The sequence below is a fragment of the Pinus tabuliformis genome, chromosome 8, assembly GCF_031772625.1.
Source record: "Pinus tabuliformis cultivar Carrire ecotype Pingquan chromosome 8, CPIR1, whole genome shotgun sequence".
NCBI lineage: Eukaryota > Viridiplantae > Streptophyta > Pinopsida > Pinales > Pinaceae > Pinus > Pinus tabuliformis.
In genome coordinates this window covers 466,851,458-466,859,143 of record NC_142294.1, presented here as the reverse complement: position 1 = coordinate 466,859,143, position 7,686 = coordinate 466,851,458, and positions in this window count along the sequence as shown.

The window sequence follows — 7,686 nt, the reverse complement described above, 5'->3', positions numbered from 1 at the left end:
ACAAAGTTAAAACAAGTCCATCTTAAATGTTTAGATAGTGTTTAGATTTAGCTAATTCAGTTTATTTTTAAGCCTGGCAAGTTTTCTTTTTAAGATTTGTTCATTCTGCTCAACAATTTTTCCTTTTATTAAATGCATAACAATGTAACAAGCACTCTTTGTATGTGTTTTTTGACTTTAGCTAAAACCTTACAGGGTCAAAATTTGAATGTTATGGCTCATTTTGGCAGTTTCCATCAGTTTTTCTTCAATCCAAAAGTCCATCTATTAGATAGAACAATGGTACTAGGAAGTTACCCAATAAGCCACCAGTGAAGGTATTATTGATTTGAATAATAGATATTAGTTTGATTGTATGCACTCTTAATATAATCGTGCATTATTTCACTGAGATATAAAGTTCACAATTAAAAAGGCTCCACAAAGACAACAAAACAATCACAGTAGGGATTAAGAAATATTTCCCCAATAACTTATAAAAATATTTCCCCAATAACTTATAAAAACTGGTGTGTGTATTATTGATTTGAATTATAGATGTTAGCTTGATTGCATGCAGTGTTAGTATAATCGTGCATTACTTTATTGAGATATAAAGTTCACAATTAAAAAGGCTCCACAAAGACAACAAAACAATCACAGGGGGATTAAGAAACATTTCCCCAACAACAATCACAGGGGATTAAGAAATATTTCCCCAACAACTTATAAAAACTGGTGTGTGTATATGATCATATTATCAATTGGTGGAATCCTTAACAAATTATATGCCAGCTTAATATTTATCAAGCTTGTAATTGCTTTTTTAATTTTGCAGAGAACATTTGTAATTGCAGTTACAAGAGGCAGGACCAATTTGGATGGTTTGATAATAGTGAAAATTCAAGGTCAGTGGATGGACAAACCTCTTACTGTTTTGGTAATAGGAGTAAAACACTCCAAGGGCAAATACCAAATTTGTATTAAATACTAAATTTGCATTTTCCTCTGTATACATTACATTAGATATATCATATTGGTGATCATTCTAACTTCAAATTTCTATTTTCAGTCTTGCAATAAGTGCAAGATTATCAAATAGTTCTGAATACATTACATTAGATATATCATATTGGTGATCATTCCAACTTTAAATTTCTATTTTCAGTGGTGCAATAACTCAGCCGTCACCATGTTTAAATGCCTGTGGAGCTGGACAAGCTGCAGCTTACAAAATGTTTGAGACAATTGATAGAAAGCCAGAGATTGATGTATATGCGTCACCATGTTTAAATGCCTTTGGAGCTGGACAAGCTGCAGCTTACAAAATGTTTGAGACAATTTATAGAAAGCCAGAGATTGATGTATATGATACAAATGGATTGGTACTTGAGGATATTCAGGTTGATATTGAGCTTAAAGATGTACACTTCGGTTATCCAGTGCAGCCTTATGTTCATATATTTTCTGGGTTCTCACTGGAAATACCCAGAGGTACCATTGCAGCTATAGAGGTACCACTACAGCTATAGTTGGAGAGAGTGGAAGTGGGAAGTCCAAGTTATATTATCTTATAGATAGATTCTATGATTCACAAGCTGGTGAAATAGACAGATTCTATGATTCACAAGCTGGTGAAGTGCTTATAGATAGTGTCAATATCAAACAATTTAATGGATAAGGCAAAAAATTGGACTTGTAAGCCAGGAACCTGCTCTCTTTGAAACCACTATTAAGGAGAATATTCCATATGGTAAAGATGGGGCAACACCAGAGGAAATACAGGCTGCTGCAGAGCTTGCTAATGCGGCAAAATTTATTAGTAACATGCCTCAAGTTTGTAGAAATAGATCTTCATTATTGGTGATTGGTATGTTCCTCCTTGTGGAAATGCGTTTCTTTTGCACAACAGTTTGTGTATGCTGACAGTCATTGTTGCTGTTTTCAGGGGTTTGATACCCAATTCGTAGAGCATGGTACCCAACTATATGGAGTTCAAAAGCAAAGGATTGCAATTGCGTGGGCTATTTTAAAAGATGCCCGAATTCTCCTCGTCGATGAAGCTGCCAGTGCCTTGGATGCAGAGTCTGAAAGAGTGGTTCAAGAAGCTGTTGATAGAATTATGAGAAATAGAACAACAATTATTGTTGCAGATCGTCTGGCTACTGTCTGAAATGCTGATATGATCGCTGTCGTCCAGCATGGCTGTATTTTTGAAAAGGGTAAATTTTTGCAATGCTTTGGTTTTTAATCTTTATTAAGAAACAACACAGATATCGACAATCTAGCAGCCACTTGCTTATAAAACATTTTTGACGGTCCGGTCCACTATGTGATTTATTTGCGCCTTTGTAGTGCTTTTTCTGTGGCAAGACTCGAACAGGTTTTCCAATCGGAGAAACAATAGTAATTGATAAGTAAAATTAAACCACTAGTGCTTCTTTGTATTGTTTGTGTGGTGATTGCTTTTTCAGTGAGGTATTTGTTGAAATTGGTTGAAAAAGACAAATAGATTCCCTTTGTTTGAGGCAGAGTAGATGGCGAATTCATAATTGGGAATTCAAAAGGATCATTGAATGCGAAATCGCCAATGATCTGGTATTAGTTACAGGTAATGGTAAACTCAATTTATTTCTGGACACTGGCAATTGTGGTCCAACGTTGAAGGGGTAAATATCAGATTTGAAATTGTGATGGTATCTGTGTTTAGTATGGCTCTGTGTTTAGCCAGATAATTGAAAACTTTGTTTCAGCCAATTGTATGTGTTTAATATACTAAATACATGAGTTGGATCTGTGTCCTGTGTAAGATCTGGGCAGAAAACAATTGCGGAAGTGTAGCATATAATCCAGTTGGGATTCATGGCAATGAAATCGTGGTTGTAATGTGAATCGTATTCTAAATTTAAATTAGTTTGATTTCAAAAAGGAATTGCGCTTCAAAATGTGTGTAGTTTTCCCTTCATAAACTTGATGTCCATTGCCCAGATTTTTAGTCAATGGAAATTCAAATTCATTGAAGATATGTTGAAACATATGTAGGGAAAGTCATGAAAAGAGGAGAGATACTGAGTGGATTTTATTCTATTTTATATATTTGATTTACCATTATAAATTTGCTTTGTATAAATGAGTGAAGCCATTCATTATGATGTTTATGAATTGTGGAATGAATCAAGCATGAGTTGGAACGTGAATGCACCGGATTGCCTGTTCAAGGAGCGTAATTGGTACCAGGCTGAAAATGGTGCCATCAAAATATTATTTTTTAAATTATTAAGTATATATAATATAAAAAAATTACAATGGGTAAATATTATTTGGTATTTATTGTATATGTTTATATAAGTATATAGGTATGAAAAATGGATGAAAATTATTTTACAATTTCATATTTTTAAACAAATAATTAACAAGTTATCACAGCAATGAAAGCTTTAATTGTTGGTAGCAAGGCGAATACAAAGGTGTTTTCATGGTTCACTTATGTTCCTTAAAGGCCATCACTGCTTTGATGGTCACATTGATGTTAAGATGGAATATCATGATGAGAAGTGAGTTTTCCAAATTTATAACCAACACTAATAGTTCACAAGAAATTATGCTAGTGGAGTAGGTGAACAAGCCAACTCATTATTAATCAATTTCAAACCTCAATTTGGTAACTAGTAGTGGATGGCAATCCTAGTACAACCAACTCATTGTTAATCAATTTCAAACCTCAATTTGGGAACTAGTAGTGGATGGCGACAATCCTAGTACTTGGGTTTTTAATTTGTTGGATTTGTTTGTTGTAGCCTATGTTTTAAGATGGTCTATTGATGATTTAGTTTCTCTAGTTAAAAGAGTCAAGGTTCAAATTAAATTAAACTAAATTAAAATTAAAGTGCCAACATAATTCATCTCTAAATATCTCAATTTTATGTATTTTATTATAGTGATTTGGATTTATTTTTTTAATTGGAATGAGAATTTCAGGAGAATTCATAACTTTGAAATATCAGTTGCCACTATTACACCTAGATACAACTATTTCATAAATGGTTTGGAGAGTTCACCAAACCACTAGAGCTAAGATTTGACTATAGTGATTTGGAATATAACTAATAACTTTTTATAAATTGGCACATAGATAAATTTGATAATTTTTTTGGAGTTTTTGAATGGAATATTTAATTTTTTTATCAACATAAATTAAGATAGTGAAGAATATGTAGCATTGAAAATTAGCTATGCTCTCAGGGATTTGTGAATGCAACTTAATAAAGTTCTTCTTGTTGAGGTATTTAGTTTATATGGAATGTCACTCATTAGAAATCATTGCCCAAATTAATCTACAACTTCTACCAAGTGAATATATTTTTAATGTTATAACTTAAGTTTGTCTCATTTTTATATATTAAAAAAAAAATTGTTAAGTCATATTGCAAAATTACAGGGTCACATTGCAAAAACCAAAAATGAAATATCCCTCATCAATGCTTTACTTCACCTTCATTACCTAAACCCAATGATCGTCTCCCTTTCAAAAAACATTAATATGTGAAATTCTTTTTTTACTTAATAAAAAGTAAAATCACAATGATATCTAAATAGGGTTCTTTAGTAGAGCTCTTGATCTTTGCAATACATATAATTGATTTTTTTTAACTTAATAAAAGGAGAAATCTTGTAACACAATGAGATGTTCATACTTTGGTGAAGATCTTGATATTTGCAATAAATATAGTTGAAACAATATCTAATTGATTATAAATATAACTGGGACAAAATATAGTTGGGACAAACTCTCATGAATTAATGTAAATGAAAATTTATTTATATTTGATGAATTAGTGTAAATGAAAATTTATTTATATTTCATTTCATACGTTGATTAATTCATAGTGATTTAATGTAAATGAAAATTTATTTATATTTGATGAATTAGTGTAAATGAAAATTTATTTATATTTCATTCCATACGTTAATTAATTCATAGTAATTAAAAAAAGGGAAAGTGGATTTACATCTCTTTTATATTCCATAATTTAATTAATTCACAATGGAAAGTTGGTTTATATTTCTTTTTATATTCCACATGTTAATTAATTCATAGTGATTAAAAAACAAAAAGTTCATTTATATTCCATAGTTTAATTCATTCATATTCCATAGTTTAATTAATTCACAGTGGAAAGTTTGTTTATATTTTGGTTTATATTTCTTTTTATATTCGACATGTTAATTGATTCATAATGATTAAAAAAACAAAAAGTTCATTTATATTCCATATGTTAATTAATTCAATAATCTATTCATAAGTTTATCTATTTATAAGTTTATTAGAATGCATCACATTTTTAAGAACACACTACATTAATTTATTTTATGTATTCAAAAAATTCTTTCTTTCAGAAGACTATTCAAAAAATTCTTTATCTATCATTACCACTAAAAAAAGGTAAAAAATTAAGATAAACTAAATAACTACATACATATTGCTTTCTAAAATTATCTTTCATATTTCTATAAATAGAATATATTTATCTTATATTTAAAATTATTTTTCATATTTCTATAAATAGAATATATTTATCTTATATTTTAATTAAAGAAGCATATTTTAGTAAAGAAGAGCATATAAACTGCTTTCTTACTAACCAAATTTTAATAAAAGTAACATATAAACTGCTTTGTTACTAACCAAATTTTAAAAGAATCATATAAACTTCTTCCATCCTAACTATAAAAACCAAATTTTAATAAAAGAAACATATAAACTGCTTTGTTACTAACCAAATTTTAAAAGAATCATATAAACTTCTTCCATCCTAACTATAAACTGCTTTGTTAGGAAGCAAATTTTAATAAAAAAACTAGGATTAATTTATTATTATTTATAAATAAAGAGAACCTATGGAATCACGCATGGGGATGATATTATTTCATTATGGAATTGCTCGTGCATTTCGTAATAGATGCGCGTTATTGCTTTATGGCGAATAATTACTATAGTTTCAGATATCTTGATTCATTCTTCTTCTGTTTCTGCTCCTCCCAATGATTCATCCCCCTATTGGGTCCCATTTTTTCCCTCCTTTATGGTTGGATAAAAAGAAGTGCTCAATCCTTTAGGAGAACTAAAAGTAATCATCTTTCTTCGTATCTCTACCATTTATAATGCGTAATGCCCAAACCATTGTGACAGAGATACATAAAAAGAGCTGACTAATCTAGTGCAATTTGATCCTATTGATGAAACCCCCTTCTACATCTTAGTAGCTCAAAATAGGATCAATTCATTCATTAACAGCTTATATATGGTAATATTAGCCTGTATGTAATATTATTGGGAGCTATAAATATATTTGGATGTCTCCCCTAAAATTGGAAAGTCTAAATAATAATCATATGGGAGATCATGGATCAGAAACATAGTTTCGTTCTAGATATGTATATAATCAAACCATCCAATCAAAAAAATTATAAAGTGATGGTATAACCATTTATTGTTTGGAATCTAGCTGTTCCGATTCTTCCCATCGTAAGCGAAATAAGCGAAAATTTACATATATTCTTTGTACGATAACGCATGTGACTATTTCCAATTCTCTTTCGGAACAGCGGGATCTGAACCCACGACCTCCATCACCCCAAGATGGCGCGCTACCAAGCTGCGCCATGCTCCGTTATAACTATCAACCAACATAAAATTGATTCAAATGTTAATGCCCGAACTTAGATCTTATTTGGACTTATATTATATTCACAGATCACTCCCTCTGCTAGACACGTTCCATAACATTGACGATCTGGTGTAAATAAGCTAGTATGGTCCCTACGAAGCCGCCATGGTGAAATTGGTAGACACGCTGCTCTTAGGAAGCAGTGCGAGAGCATCTCGGTTCAAATCCGAGTGGCGGTATTTTTCCAGGAAGATCTCATCAATCACTTCTTCCTATGTAACAATATATGTTCAATCTATATCTCATCAATCACTTCTTCCTATGTAACAATATATGTTCAATCTATTTTCATTGTGATGGATCAATCCTATCTTTCCATCATAGATCTCATTCGGGAATAAAACGAATAAATGAGTTTATTATGATATTCATAACTTTAGAACATATATTGGCTCACATCTCTTTTTCTGATCTACCGAAGGTCAAAAAAATCAGATATTACCAAAGGTCAAAAAACAAAAAAAGAGAAGATGATCAGCTATCTTTTTCAAAAAAGTTTAAACACCGCATTGATCTGAGATGAATTCTAAACTGGTTTAACTTCCTTCCCAGTACAGTTATACATGCACAATGACCAAAGATGCTCAAATTTGAAAAAAAAGCAGATGATCAGCTATCTTTTTCAAAAAGTTTAAACACCGCATTGATCTGAGATGAATTCTAAACTGGTTTAACTTCTTTAACTTCCTTCCCAGTACAGTTATACATGCACAATGACCAAAGATGCTCAAATTTGAAAAGAATAATACTGATGACGCGTGTAAACCAATGCTACCTGGACTGAATAAATCTTCTACAAAGTACCTTGACATGTAATCCTTAAAGAATACACAGATGATTTACACGGATATTTACAAACAAAAATCATTTTCAAATAAAAAAACAACAATAATATATTACACATATTGCATATATATAGAGAATCACAGAAATAATATGTCATGCACAGAGATACACTAACCAAAAAAGTATGAGTGAT